The following is an 8,250-nucleotide window of genomic DNA, read 5'->3' on the forward strand; positions in this document are numbered from 1 at the left end:
AAATAACACTGCTAATAGATTATTTGTTGGTGTGTGTGTAGAATACAGAGCACAATTTGTCATTGTTTTTCTAAACAGCTATTCTGGTTAAACATGGATGTGTCCCAAACCACTATATATATGGGTCACATATGTTGTGCATCTTTCCCAATCATCAATGGACGCATCCCAAACCACAAGTCTCACTCTCTATGTAGGCCACCTAAACAACGGAATTAAAAAAATGCCTCATCACACATCCAGCAATCCACCCACACTACTCATTATACAGTCTATAAATAGTCACCATCAGAAATGTCCCATCATCACCATCATCAGTCCACTTGATGCATTTTCCAATCCCCCAGCCATTTCCACATCAGTCGTATAAACATCATTACACATCTTATTATTATCATCAATCCACTGTGGACATGTCCCAAACCACAATGTGGGTCAGTCTTGTCACTCGTGTCCAACCATCATCCGTCTAGGACACATTTGGGACACTTCTAGCATGGCCTGATGATAATGAGAACATGTCCCAAACCGCAAGCTCTTCTGAATATCTAGGCCACTTACTCACCATTACAAATGTCTCACCTTGATGAGTAAAATTTGGACACGCCCTCCAAACTGCTTCCTTTACTCCCTGTGTAGTGCATCAAATGAACACAGTAGTCACCGATGTGTCTCAAATCACACACTCTATGCACTACATTGAAGTCATTATAATAGTCATAAATGGCTCACCATCCACTGGGAGTGTGTTCCAATCCATATACCCTACTCACATCTCACCATCCACTGTGGGCGTGTTCCAATCCACAAATGCTGAAAACATATACAGACCTCATTATAACAATTACAATCATCTCAGCGTCCACTGTGGGCGTGTCCCAAATCACATGCCATACTGACAACATACAACCTATTATAACTATCAATACGTCTTATTATCTATTGTGGGTGTGTTCCAATCCACACACCTTACTCACATCTCACCATCCAATGTGGGCGTGTTCCAATCCACACACCATACTGAAAACATATACAGACCTCATTATAACAAGCACAAACATCTCAGCATCCACTGTGGGCATGTCCCAAATCACACGCCATACTGACAACATACAATGTCTTATTATCCATTATGGGTGGGTGGGCAATCATATTCTAGTGAATAATTCAGTGCATTGTGGGTAATCACTAGCCTCTAGGTTGCATTGATAAACTTGTTTATGGAGTCAGTTTGCACCTGAAGCCTGTTTCACCTGCTAAACCATGTTACATGTCACATGATCAGGATTGTGATTGGCTAATAAAGCTTAAAACTAAGCACTGCCCACATCAGTCCATGATTCACATGTCATGTTGCTAATTTTCCTGCCTGTCTGTAAGGAATTTTTGTTTTGATTTAATTCATTCAGCATCTCGCATTCATCCGAATCGGGCACCAGAGCACGTAAATACTTATAAACTCATCTATTATTAACTCTGTTTTATTTCTTTCTGCGTGACAACAGCGAAATTGGAAGTAACGTTAAAATCTCGACGCCAGTGCCTGATCAATTATTGAAGGAGACACGTTTAAGTGGACGTTGGTGCGAGTGTCGGAGCGGCTCCATTACGAAGCCTTCGCTCATGCTACATAAATAAATGAATTAAAGAGCGAGGTGCGAATGGTGGATGGAGATAGGGCGAAGGCTGTAAACCGATTAGTCACGCCTGAATGCTTGATCTCTTCTGCATAAATGAACCTTAGGTAAAAAAAAAAAACTTTAACAGCTGCAACTGGTGGCTTTAAATGAAAGGAGAACAATACAATAACAGTTTAGCAAACATCCAGCGTGGAGCAGAGCGTTTAGCTCCGGGGGACAGAAGTGTCCAGATTTATTTATTATTTTTATAGCTAATGACTATGATTAAGTCTGATATCAGCTGCTTGTGTGCTAATCATAGCTTCGATCCAGATCGAGGTGAGTTTTGATGATGACTGGAGGTGAACTATGGAAGATCCACTTCCTGTTTTTCTCACCATTCACATTATTTTTGTTGTTCCTGCAACATCTCATGTATCGAGAAACAATTTTTTTCACTTTCATATGTGTTTACTGGAACAAATATATTTTTTTAAATATTTAATATAATATATTGTGTAAATTTAGTTCATTTGTTTTTGGCTAAGAAGATATGATGCATTTAAAAAAATGATTAATAAAATCATTTTAAAATCAAATTAAATTTGAAATAATTATTAATAATTTAATGCCGATTTAATATTGTTTTTATTTCATTCTTTTTTTTCAATATTATTTTATTTAATTTTTTATGCCAGTGTTTTTTGTTTGTTTGTGTGTTTTTTTCATTTAAGCAAACATAAATCACACTAATTATTACTTATTATGAGTGTGTAATTTTATGTTTGTGCAACGTTTAAATTTTGGCTTTTTTTGTGTCTCTGGAGTGAATGTAAAGCAAAACGTCTAATGTTCAGGCCCAAATTCAGGAGGAGAAAGAAAAAGAAAATCAAGGTGTGCAGCTTCCAAAAGAGTGACAGATACAGAAAAAAGGAGAGCGGGACACAGTAAAAGCGAGAGAACTACTTTAGCTCTGCGTGAAAACCTTTGTGAGGCTCGACACAGCTGCATTTCTCCTGACAGTGAAGAAGCACTTATCATCTCTCCTGCGGCGGACACCGCAGCATGGTGCATTGTGGGAAAGCGTGATTTTAAGCATGTTCCGCTTTCACGGCGATGCCGTCAGAACCCATAAGAGCCTCTAGCCTATTCCGCTTGCCGCCGCTCGGAGGAACTCCGGCAACATTTATCATTATTCCCAAGAAAAAGTAAAAGGAATGAAGAAAGGCAACAAAAGAGGCGAGAGTGTGCTCGTGTGCCAAGTGTAATTTTCATATCATTCAACCTTTAGTGCGTTAACAAAAGATGAGGCTTTGATGTGAAAAGTGCTGTAAAGTGCTCGCTAAACCTCCTCTGGTAATATCAACACCACTTTTTACTTCTTTTAATTTCTTTTAAAGTGTCAGTGCTGATTTACTCACTGTTTCCAGATCACTTCCCTGTGTACTATTACCTACTGAATAAAGATGGGCGTGGCTGAAGAGTACCTCAAATGGGTACCTGAAACACAACTCCACCCCTAATCCCGCCTCGATACTGCGCATAACCCAACCCCATCACTCCCCAAGCCCAAACTAATCCTGCCCAACAATTCCTTAACCACACCACCGAACCCACCCATAACCTTATCCTTAACCCCTGCCCAATCCCACCTATAACCTAGCCCCTAACACCTTCTAAACCCCACCCCAAACCAACCAATAACCCAACCCATAACACCACCCCTAACCTCACTTCATTCCTGCCCCAACCTCTACTTAACCAAGCCCTGATCCCAAACATTACCACTTATCCATCGGCAAACTCATCTTAGTCTTGTCCCTAACCCCACCTTGCTTTCACCCAGAACTCTGCCCTTAGCCCAGCTCTCAAAAAGCCTCATTCCTGCCCACAAAAAACCCCTTAACTCCACCACAATCGGACCCATAATCTTACCCCTAACCCCACCCTGAACCAAAACACAGTTCTGCCCCACCATCTACTTAACCTAGACCCAATCCAACCAATATGTATCCCCACATTCAATCCTGCTTGTTAGACCTACCTAACCCCATTCCAATCACACCCATAACCACCCCTAACCCTGCCGTAAACAATCTCTAATCCCCAACGATAATGTTACCATATCTACTTCCCAAACTTGTGCCCCAACATCTCCTTAAACCCTCCTTAATTGTACTCGTCCCTTTTCATGCCTCAACTCAAACCACCCTAACATATCCTTGTCCCTAACACCACTTCTAAGTCCTCTAACACCTTCACCTCAGGCCTACCTCAACATCTACTTATCCCTATTCCAATCACCACTTCTAATTCTTCCTGCAACCCAATCCCACCCCTAATTCTGCTCCTAACCCTGTACTTTTACAGTTACATTTAATATCTGTGAATCAAGTTTGTTCCTTGACACTTCACACAGACACTTGAGTCTCTTTATAGAAAGCGTCACCATATCACATAGTACATTAAACAGCATCTAGAAAATGTGTGTGTGTGTGAACTCTCTCCTGGAAACCTCAGCATCATTGCTGCGTGATGGTGTGAGACACTTAATGGAAGGAGCTTGTATGATCTCAGAAAGGTGTCATGAATTTCCACCACCCACGCCATTCCACCCTGTCCTCACACTCCCTGCTTCTCCAGAGCACATAACTCACTTGGACGCTCTATTATACGCTAATAAATGCTATAAAACAGTGTCATATTTCGCTGAGGGCTGCAGGTACGGTTGCAGGAGGACTGCTGATAAATGTCACACATGAGCACACTTGACTTTATCAGTTTTATCCCTTATACTCGATTCATTTAAGAACTCGTTAACCAATAACAAAGTACTGTAGATTTTATTAGGAACACCTGCAAGTCCTGCTCATTCCTGGAATAATCAAATCAACCAATCAGGTGGCTGAGGAAGCACAGAGCTCGTTGTAGCATCATACAGATCGATGTCAAAAGGTTCAGTTAATGCTCACATTGGAGAAGCACGAAAACCATACAATGCCTCAAAAATGAGCATCTCATCTCATAATACACAAGCTGTGGGACCTGGAGACTGAACATCAGACCACACTATGGGTTCCAGGACCTTCAGAAACCTGAGGAATCTTTAAGCCAACGTCTTCAGAACAGAGAATACACTGACAAGCTATGTTATTTCAAGACGTCAAGATGCTCCACATCATTAAATCTAACTACAAACTGATCTGTATTGATACTTTAATACTTAAATCATTGTAATCCCACTAGCAAATTGCTGGGATACGAGAGGACTCATGAGGTTATAAAGCATTCCGTCAAGCTAATCGTTTGCATTTGCATAGAAATAAGAAATTTAAATGGTGTTTGGCACCCTTGCCACTCACACACTTATAGAGATGATGAGTGGTCAGTCACATGTTAGTGGAAAAGAAGGTTTGGTCTTCAAACTCACTCAAACTGGCTCATCTGAGACTCCAAGAAAGCTGGTAGAAAACTCGTAGCTCAGAGAACATTTTGAAAATTGACGTATTTTCACTAAGCCCTCTAAGGAAATATGTAGAGAATCTTTTATTTTTTATTATTACCTCATAACAAGGACACAATCTGAACATCCATATTGAGTTTAATCGATATGACACTTCATTGTTGAGGAGCAATCGGCCCTGTTGTCTAGTTTTTATAGCAACACTCATGCTAACACTCTTTCACTCTCTCGCTCTCTCTCGGTGCTCTTTAGCAGTTTGTTTTTGATGATCGTTCGCTCCGAGTAAAACCTGATGGAGCTCTCAGCGCCGTAATCCGCTTAACTAAAATTCAATTTGCAGGAAGCGGAGAGCTCTTTAAAGACAGCGGCCTTATCGGCCTCTCGGCCCCGCAGTACTAAAGCGCCATAATTACTCTTCCTCTTCATCCATAGCCACCATTTCAGGGTTTAACGGAGTCCTTCAATCTGTTTTCATTACTTTCTATGGACTGGCATTGGCCTGAGACTGGTGTGCTAATGGGTGTAAAGATGTGAGCGGAGCCGTGCGCTCGATACGAACAGAATGAAAGTGTTCAAGCCCGACTTCAGCACTCCTCGTAATGGAGGATAATTTACCCAGAAGATGAATAATTGAAAGCGTACATAAGACAGGAAGTGAAACCTTTCAGTGATATTCATTTACTTATCATTAATCGTGTTTACACAATAGAGTTTATTCCACCAGAAAAAGCTGCACATATACCACATGGAATTAACCAGAATAAAGAATCACAGTGACGTCTGGATTGATGCAATATTCTACTGAATAGCTGACATTTCTTCTTCTTCTTTCGGCTTTCCCTTCAGGGTCTCCACAGTGAATCATCTCTCTCCACCTATCCCTATCTTCTGCATCGTCAACACTTACACCCACTAGCTTCATATCCTCATTTATTACATCCATATCTCTCCTCTTTGGCCTTCCTCTTTTCCTCCTGCCTGGCAGCTCCATGTCCAACATTCTCCTACCAATATACTCACTCTCCCTCCTCTGGACATGTCCAAACCATCTTAATCTGTCCTCCCTAACTCTGTCCCCCAAACGTCCAACATGAGCTGTCCCTCTGATGTACTCGTTCCTATTCCTGTCCCACCGTGTCATTCCCAAAGAGAACCTCAACATCTTCAGCTCTGCTACCTCCAGCTCTGATTCCTGCCTCTTCCTCAGTGACACTGCCTCTAAACCAAACAGCATGGCCAGTCTCACCACTGTCTTGTATCACCTTCCCCTTGATTTTTGCTGATATTTTTCTATCACACAGAACTCCCGTAAACCTCCACCTCTCCAGGTTTACCTCCACCTGCTCTCACTACAGATCACAATGTCATCTGCAAACATCATTGTCCAAGGAGACTCCTGTCTGACCTCCTCTGACAACTGGTCCATCACCATAGCAAACAGGAAAGGGCTCAGAGCCGATCCCTGATGTAGTCCCACCTCCACTCTGAACTTCTCTGTCTGACCTACAGCACACCTCACCACTGTCCTTTTCCTCTCATACATGTCCTGCACCACTCTGACATATTTCTCTGCTCAACTCTGACTTCATCCTTTCTAATCTTTTTTCCCTTTCATTTTCCTCATTCATCAGCTCTTCAACGTACTCCTTCCATCTCCTCTGTACACTCTCCTCACTTGTGAGCACATTTCCATCTCTTTCATCCTCCCCCTCTCGATCCCTCTGCCTAGCTAACCTGTACAAGTCCTTCTCTCCTTCTCTAGTGTCTAACCTAGTGTACCCTCATCATATGCCTTCTGCTTGGCCTTAGACACCTCCCTCTTCACTCTGTGCTGTAACTCATGGTATTCTCTTCAGTCCTGTCCATGTCCCACTTCTTCTTAGCTAACCTCTTCTCTGAACACTATTCTGAACTTCCTCATTTCAGCACCAAGTCTCCTTGTCTTCTTTCCTCCTTCCAGATGACACACCCAGCACCTTTCTTCCTGTCTCCCTGATCACTTCTGCTGTAGTTTCCCAGTCATCTGGCAGCACTACCTGCCCACCCAGAGCCTGTCTCAACTTCTCTCTAAATACCTCACAACATTCCTCCTTTTTCAGCTTCCACCACTTGGTTTTCTTCTCTATCTCTATCTTTGACCTCTGCTTACAGACCATCAAAGTCATCCTACAAACCACCATCCTATGCTGTCTGGCCATCACCTCCTCATCACCTGTGTTCCCCTCACCAACATGTCCATTAAAATCTGCTCCTATCACCACTCTCTCACCTGTTGGAATACTCTCTATCATCTCATCCAATTCACTCCAGAATCTCTCTTTCTCCTCTAACTCACAACTTACCTGTGGGGCGTAACCACTAACAACATTCAACATCACTCCTTCAACCTCTAACTTCAGACTCATCACCCTGTCTGACACTCATCACCTCCAGAACATTCCTCACAAACTCCTCCTTCAGGACCACACCTACCCCATTTCTGTTACTATCCACCCCATAATAAAACAGCTTGAATCCTGCTCCTATACTACGAGCCTTGCTACCCTTCCCCCTGGTCTCCTGTACACACAGTATATCCACCTTCCTTCTCTCCATCATATCAGCCAGCTCTCTACCTTTCCCTGTCATAGTACTACAGTCTTAGTCCTACTATAGTTTCAGTCCTACACTCTTCTCTCTCTGTCTACACACTCTCCTCCCTCCTCTACTTCTTCGACCAACAGTAGCCCAGTTTCCACCTGCGTTCTGTAGGTCTGTTAACCCAGGCCTCGTCCAATCTGGTATGAAATTCAGAATACTGATCATTCACATGATTAAATTTGGCAATGTTCTGTGCCAGATACCCTTCCTGACGCAACCCTCTCTATTTATCCGGGCTTAGGATCGGCACAGAACCGACTTAACTGTGACCCTTATGGCTAGGTTGAATAGCTGAGATTTAATTAGCAAAAATAAATAATGAGTCATTTCCTAAATTCTAAGAGTTTGATCTGACGCCCTGGAAATGTTTCCGTCAGTCATCGTAGTCATCTCAAGCTTAAATTATTCTACAAAAACCGCAGGAAATGGACATTAAATCCATGCTTCTGACACAGTAAGAAAATAAAATATAAGAGTAATCACTATAATCACATTTAGGTTATCAGAGTAAAACTTTTTTTTTCTTCT

The sequence above is a fragment of the Hemibagrus wyckioides genome, linkage group LG29 (genome assembly GCF_019097595.1).
Source record: "Hemibagrus wyckioides isolate EC202008001 linkage group LG29, SWU_Hwy_1.0, whole genome shotgun sequence".
In the NCBI taxonomy this organism is placed as follows: Eukaryota; Metazoa; Chordata; class Actinopteri; order Siluriformes; family Bagridae; genus Hemibagrus; species Hemibagrus wyckioides.